General features: G+C 42.5%; 1 pseudogene; it reads right to left on the reverse strand.

The window, feature by feature from the left end:
* Positions 1–320: 320 nt before the first annotated feature.
* On the reverse strand, positions 321–3173 carry LOC126512781 (60S ribosomal protein L3-like; annotated as a pseudogene).
* Positions 3174–8131: the final 4958 nt, after the last annotated feature.

Below are 8131 nucleotides of genomic sequence, written 5' to 3' on the forward strand. Positions count from 1 at the left end.
TATATGCAATTCTGAAATAGTGTGGGATTACTTTGCAACTTCTGCCATCAGCATATTAGGCATAAAACATTCATAAAATTATATAGAATAAAACTCAATTTAGAAAACAAAGATATCTTTTAAGCTGATAATGTGACAGACTGGTGATGTTCAGATGATAATATATTGACACATAAATACACACACACACACATTGTGGATACATTCTCCACGATGTTCTCTGTTTTCTTCCTTCCCCCTTCCTTCCTTTCTTTCTTTCTTTCTTTCTTTCTTTCTTTCTTTCTCTTTCTTCCACTGGAAACGTTTTTATTGAGACCATACTAGTTAAGCAAATTCTGGCATAAAGCACCTTCCTCTTTGGCAAAACAATCCTTCTTCAGTGGTCCCATGAATGCTTTCTCCTCCATGGTTTGGAAATGACCATGGCCAAACTTGGAGGTGGTGTCAATAAATTTCAGGTGAATCTTCTCCAGAGCCTGTTATTTGGTCTGCACCAGCAAGGACTTGTGGAGAGTGAGCACTTGCTTCTTGGTTTCCACCACACAGCCTTTGAGCATGATGGAGTCATTGGCTACCTCATCATAATGGACATAGCCACCCAGTGGGTTGATGCTTTTGTCAGAAAGGTCATAGTCAGTAGATACATTGTTCTTGATCAGCTTGCCATCCTTGATAAGGCATCCTTGATCAGTCTTGTAAATATTCTTGTTGATGTCTGTCTGATGACGGTAGCCTTTCTGCCCAGCCCGAGCCACAGAGAAGACCACTCGGGAAGGGTGCCAAACTCCAATACAGGCAACCCTCAATGGGTCTTGTGGGGCAGTTTCTTTGTAAGCCAATGACTGGTCACCCCTTTGTAGCCTTTGCCTTTTGTCACCCCGATGACATCAATCATCTCATTCTGCCCAAACACTTGGTTCACAGGAATCTGCTGCTCAAGCCTCTCCCAGGCCCAGTCTAGCTTCTCAGCGACAGTACCCCCATTCTTCATCGAGTGTATCTTCTTCTGGTGCAGAGGAACCAGACCCATCTGAGCGTGGGCAATTTTGCAGATGACTTGGTAGTACATCTTCATGATATTGAAGTCTTTCTCCAGCTGTTTCTTGCCCGTGTTATTCTGCCATTTCTTATTGGTGAAGGCCTTATTAGATTTGTGCCAGTTCTTGTAGAAATGAGCCTTTTACACTCATCACTGATGTGCTCAGCAAATACTGTCTTGAAGGTATGGATATCCCATGGGGTTTTTGACATATCCCACGATGCCCACAACTATCATAGGTGGTGTTTCTACAATAGTTACAACCTCCATGATTTCTTTCTTGTTCACCTTGGATCCTGGTCTGTCAACCTCCCGGACAATGTGGGTCATGCCAGCATTGTAACCTAGAAAGGCTGTGAGGTGAACAGGCTTGGAAGGGTCATCCTTGGGGAAGCTCTTCACTTTCTCATGATGCCTGCTGTGGCACTTCTGAGGCAAGAAGCCCAAGGACCCATGCTTGGGAGCAGAAAATTTCCTGTGAGACACTGACCTAATTTTAATATGCTGTTATTCAGTAAAATAGAGAAAGCTGAAGAGGGGGAGATATGGAGAAATAGCCATTTGGTAGAGCCAATTGGTCACAAATATATACACATTATTTTATAATGCATTTCACATTTATTTATTGTGTATACATTTGGAGGCATAGGTGTGTCATAGCACACACGTGGTGGACAGAAGACAACCTTAAGGAGCTGATTCTCTCCTTCCACTATGTTGGTTCTGGGGATCCAACCACGGTTGCCAGGTTTGGAGGAAGGTACCTTAACCCAGTGAGCCATCTCACTAGCTGAACACAGAGTCACTGATGAAGATTAATACCTTCTATGAATGCTGTCCACGGGGTACTAGCATACTACAACAGTTAACACTAGAGACCATTAGTCACTATAACAGAGATAGCAACACTGAAAAAGTCTGAAATGTAGGAATTACCAAAATGTGACAGAGATAGGAAGGAGAAACATGCCATGGGAAAAAATGCCCTGAGAGATTTGCTGGGGGGAGTTACCACAACACCCTGCCATTTGTAAAATCAGTGTCTGTGAAACACAGGAAAAGTGAGTGTGGCAGGGTGAAGTGCATTGGTGTACATACATTTTCTGGCAGGTAAGTAGCATTTGAAAAACCATGAGAATGAATGGAACAAAAAGGTTAGAGTCGCAGACACTCCAGTGTTAGAGAACAGATCCAGCAGTAAATGAGGAATCGCCATTGGTACAAGAAACATCAACAGTGTAGATTCCCAGAATCCAGGAGACAAATTTCAGATAAAACTTCCAGATGAAGAATATGACTGTGTCAAATGCAGCTGACTGGTAAGATGGGAAGGTAAAATGAAGAGAGCCTGTATAGCAACACCCTGTGAAGATGATCGGTGACTTTGACAAGAGAGATATCTGGAATGTGGAGTGACAGCCTCATTAAACTGCATACATACAACAGTGCATGTGTGCAGGAACCAGTTCTCTCCACAGTGGTTCTGTGTTGGGATCATCTTTTGTACACTGTGAAGATGTGTCTCTGTTTAACTTCACCTGTCTAAGGCACTTTCTGACAGGTTTCATAAAGAGCTGAACAGTCAATAGCTAGGCAGAAGAGAATAGGCGGGATTTCTGAGCAGAGATAAGAGCTCTGGGAAAGAATCTGAGGTGGGAAATTTATCAGCCAGATGTGGAAAAGTTGGACTTTCGGTGCTGAGGATAGATAATGAGCCACATGGCAGAATATAGATGAATACAAACAGGTTAATTTAAGTTTTAAGGGCTAGTTAGGAACAAGCCTAAGCTAAGAACAAGCTTTCACAATTAATAAGAAGTCCTTGCATCATTATTCAGAAGTTGGTGGTCCAAAGAAATAGGAGGAGAAATGTTGGAAGAGGAGGAAGGAGCAAGAGAAGGTGTCAGGGGTCAGCCACCTCCCCCACATCCAGCCATGGAGGATAAGACTGAAAGTAATATATACAGAAATAAGAAAAGGGAAAAAAATCAAAGAGTAAAATACAATCAACTACATTCTGACGTTCCATTGTGGGACTGGAGTAAAAGAAAATCCAACAACTACAAGCATCTTTCATGAACCTACCAAAAGAGCAATGACTTTCCTACCAATTGATGTCACAGGATACCTTCATGACTCACACCCTACCACACAACTTCTGACATGCTGTTAACATTGTTTTGTTTCTTCATGTAAGAAAAATCTAGGGCTGGAGAGAAGGCTCGGTGTTTAAGATGGCTCACTTCTCTTCTAGAGGACCCAGCTCCCTGTCTGGTGGTTTACAACCATCTGTAACTCCAGGACCTAGGGATCTGATGCCTCTGGCCTCCAGTCACCTGAACTCATGTGAGCATGATCATACAGGGATATATACAGACACAGAATTAAAAATAAATATTTCAAAATTTCTACAATGAAGATATATATAGTCAAAAGACAACGCAACACCAAAATAAAAATGAATTTATCAATATTTTAGTCCAAACCACATTTATGACAAAATGAAACAAACTACAATCACTAGTCCATTCACAGCAAACTTCCACATTTTAGGCTGGCATTACTACCCCTTGGATTTCTTTCTTTTTTTTTTTTTATTGAGAAAAGGGGAAAAAAAAGTTTCCGCCTCCTCCCAGCCTCCCATTTCCCTCCCCCTCCTCCCACCTTTCTCCCCCTACCCCCACTCCTCTCCCCCTCCCTCTCCAATCCAAAGAGCAGTCAGGGTTCCCTGCCCTGTGGAAAGTCCAAGGTCCTCCCCCCTCCGTCCATGTCTAGGAAGGTGAACATCCAAACTGGCTAGGCTCCCACCAAGCCGGAACATGAAGTAGGATCAAAACCCCTTGCCATTGTCCTTGGCTTCTCATCAGTCCTCATTGTTCGCCATGATCAGAGAGTCCGGTTTTATCCCATGCTTTTTCAGTCACAGTCCAGCTGGCCTTGGTGAGTTCCCAATAGATCAGCCCCACTGTCTCAGTGGGTGGGTGCACCCCCCGTGGTCCTGACATCCTTGCTCGTGTTCTCCCTCCATCTGCTCCTCATTGGGACCTTGGGAGCTCAGTCCAGTGCTCCAGTGTGGGTCTCTGTCTCTATCTCCATCCATCACCAGATGAAGGTTCTATGGTGATATGAAAGATATTCGTCAGTATTGCTATAGGATAGGGTCATTTCAGGTTCCCTATCCTCAGCTTCCCAAGGGACTAACTGGGGACATCGCCTTGGGCTCCTGGGAGCCACTCTAGGTTCAAGTCTCTTGCCAACACTAAGGTGGCTCCCTTAACTAAGATATGTGCTTCCCTGCTCCCCTATCCAACCTTCCTTTATCCCAATCTTCCTGTTTCCCCAAGTTCCCCCAATCCTCCCCTTCTCACTTTTCTCTCCCCGCCCCCCCTTATCCCCAACCCACCCCACCCCCAAGATCTTAATTTTCTCCCCGGCAATTTTGTCTACTTCCCATAGCCAAGAGGATAACTATATGTTTTTCCTTGGATTCACCTTCTTATTTAGCTTCTTTAGGTTCACCAGGTATACACTCCGTGACCTTTATTTATGGCTAGAAACCAATTATGAGTGAGTACATCCCATGTTCATCTTTTTGGGTCTGGGTTACCTCGCTCTTGGATTTCTACAGAAATCTTTTTCTTATACATGTTTTCCTTGTTTCATATGAGATGAAACTTTACATTCTACTGAGAGCTGCAGATAGAGACTGTACTTTGTTTATGGGCCGAGCTGTCCAAAATAGCAAGACTTTAAAAAACTCTGAAGAGTAGAACTCTCAATATAAACAAGAAAACAGAAAAGATTGACAAGACACACATAGAACCTCAATGAATATTTATGTATTAACCCTGTACTTGGTGACAGGACACAAATGATAGCTGTCCACTCAAGACATGGAGGACTGGGTTGAGGAAGTTGGGGAAGTAGAATTTGCCATTAGGTCAAGTGGAAGCTGACTATACTCAGAGCTCTTCCAGGTGCTCTCTTTGAACCATCCTGTCTAGTCACAGCTCCAGGGGGACACTTTTCTCTATATAAAACAGTCCAGCTTTGGGGCCACAAAACTGGTCACACAACTAGTTCTCCTGCAGTCTGAGTCACACACAAACGGCTTTCTGGGATTGTAGCCCATGGGGTTAGGGTTCATCTAATATTCACTCTGCTGACAAAATTCATCTAGGAGGCATGCTGATCCACACCACACAGAGGGGGATGCCATCTGAGGATTTCTATAGACGATCCACTCTACCTTGTCTTCAGGTCTGCTAATACCCTGTTGGAACATCAGGAAGTTGGAACATTGGAAGTCTTTCTTGAGGAGATATGAAAGCAAGCAGTAATAGTAGCCTTTAAACTGAAATAATACAATAGCCTAAAGAATGACTCACACAAATTCATCTAGATGATTAATGAGTTCATTAAGGATTGCTAGTCGGAGCAGCAGAAAACTCTTAATAGTATGCATTGTCCCAGACATCAAACCTCACTTACCAAAATCCTGTTTCTCAAGGCTCTAAGTTTACAAAAGAACTGATGCAAACATGGGCTTCAAACACTGTCTATTGTTAAAACATCTGTGGTGATTGCAGGCTCAAATATCATGAGGCAACGCAAAGCTAGACTCTGGAAAATTGAATTTGTGTGATCTCTACCTTGACCTTATAGATTCCAGCAGTCTCAGCGAACAGTGTCTCAGCACACGGTAATTCCTTTTGCTCCTGTTTGTATGTAGAATAACTAATTGGAGCCTTGCAGTGAAAAGGAGTCATTGACTAGAATTCAGAAGATTAGCCTTCCTGCATAAGCTGCCAATCTCACTGTGTGTGTGGTTTTACAAAATTCCAAATTTTGCTTGAAATCTTACATATATACAGAATATGTAATCTTATACATTATACATGTAACATATCAAACTTAGCATATACATTCATATAATATGTATCATATACAAATTATTTTATAAATATAGGTGTTTTTGCCTGCATGTATGTCTCTGCACCACATGAATGCCTGGTACCATGTAAGCCAGAAGAGGGTGTTGGATCCTCTGAAGCTGGAATTACAAATGGTTGTGAGCTACCATGTGGGTACGGTCAATCCAACCTATGCCTTTTGAAAGAATGACCACTGCTCTTAACTGCTAAGCCATCTCTCCAGCCCACATATTATATTTAAGACAAGGCTGAAGGTAGCTTGGACTCATCTCAAACTAGGTGTGTAGCTAAGGATAACCTTGAATATCTATCTTCTTGCCTCCATCTCACATGTGCTAATATAGATATGTGCCACCATGCCATTTATTGTCATGTAATGCTGGAGACTAAACCCAGGACCTCATGCACACAGAGCAAGTACCCTACCATCTGAGCTACATCCTCATCCCCCTTTACTTCTTGAGACAAGGTCTTGCAGGGTTTATTAGACTGGGCTTGTACTCACTGTACAGTTAATGTAGGCCTTAAGCTTGGGACTCCTTCCTACCTTGGCCTCCTGGGTAGCTGCTGGGATGGCCGGCCAGCAGCACTAGACACACACTTCCTTGGAATGCTTAGCCCTGCTAATAAACAAGGTCAGCTTTATTCCTTGATGAGACAATTCACCATTGTCGCTTCCAAGAAAATGTTTGCTAAATATTCAAGAAAGACAAAGTAATAGTTTGTCTTTCAGTGGGTCTTGTGAATTCAAAATGGTGGTTCATTGAAAAATACTTAACCCAGCCTGGTGGTGGTGGTTCATACTTTTAATCCCAGCACCCGGGAAGCAGAAGCAAGCGATATCTGTGAGTTTGAGGCCAGCCTTGTTTACAGAGCAAGTTCTAGGACAGGCACCAAAGTTGTACAAAGAAACCCTGTCTCGAAAAAACCAAAACCAAAAACAACAACAAAAAACCCAAATGAGAATTCAAATAATTATACACATACTTCTCTTCAAACTTATCTTCTTACTATGATGTGTTCTTCTCATTTATTACATAGAGAATTGAAAAATCATATCTTTTTTTTTATTGACTCACCATTTTTTTTATACAACCGTGTTTTGGTAAAAGCAGTAAATGAAAGAAAATGAAACTGAGAAAGTCAGATAGTAAAGATAAAACAGATGAATGACCCTTCCTATTATTGTTACAAAGAACACCATTGTTAAGCTCCGAAAGGCTAGGCTGGAGAGGTGGCTCAGCATTTAGGACCTTGGGCCCAGGTTGATCCAGAGGACCCAGGTTCACCTGTTAGCTGTCACAATTGTTCAGGCATCTGTAACTCCAGTTCCAGGGGTTCTGACACCCTCTTGTGGACCCCAGGAGCACTGCAAATATGGTGCAGAGACATACACGCAGGCAAAATACCTACACATATAATGAAAACCAATCTCTATAGCCTCGCATTCTCATGTCTCGGTCTGCTGATTGCTAAGATGTAAAATGCTGCTGTTGTCGCCAATTCTGGACTCCCCCACGAGAGCACAGCCTTTATTTCCTGTATCCTTATTGGATATCATCCAAGGGAATCTTTCTTAGAAACAAAATATCTCAATTCAAACTGGCACAGTGAAACAGCACAGTCATCAAAATTCCAGAACCACCTCTGAATTAGGTGGCCTTGAATTGTCCCTGAAATGTTAGTGCAGTATGGGAAATCTTCCGTGCACAATCACCCTCATGTTTATATACAGCTCAAAGACAAGAACTATAATTCACCAAATAAACATATTACTTAGGATTTTCTAGAGGAACAAAATGATAACTTTATGGCTGAAGATGGGGTATGATTTCACAGGCAAAGACAACAGCAATAGAAGCCCTTGCCCAGAAACAGGACCTGCAGGTGACGACAGGCTTCTGCCTTTTCCCACGTGTGGGTCCATGCAGATTCCCAGTCTAGAGGATGGTGCCACCCACACTGAGAGAGACGATCCCAATAGTCTCTGGAAACACCCTCCCTCTACGATGGGGGAAGTGCTTTACTAGGGATGTCTTGGTCCAGTTAAGATGGCAATTAAACTTAATTATCATACCTATCATTTGGAGAGCTTGTAAAAAAGTTTATCATTGTTTTCCTCATCATTAATAAATAAGGTTTTCAGTCACAGCGAGGA

The sequence above is a fragment of the Alexandromys fortis genome, unplaced genomic scaffold (genome assembly GCF_014885135.2).
Source record: "Alexandromys fortis isolate MF-2015 unplaced genomic scaffold, M_Fortis_MF-2015_v1.1 scaffold_104, whole genome shotgun sequence".
NCBI classification, from domain to species: Eukaryota; Metazoa; Chordata; class Mammalia; order Rodentia; family Cricetidae; genus Alexandromys; species Alexandromys fortis.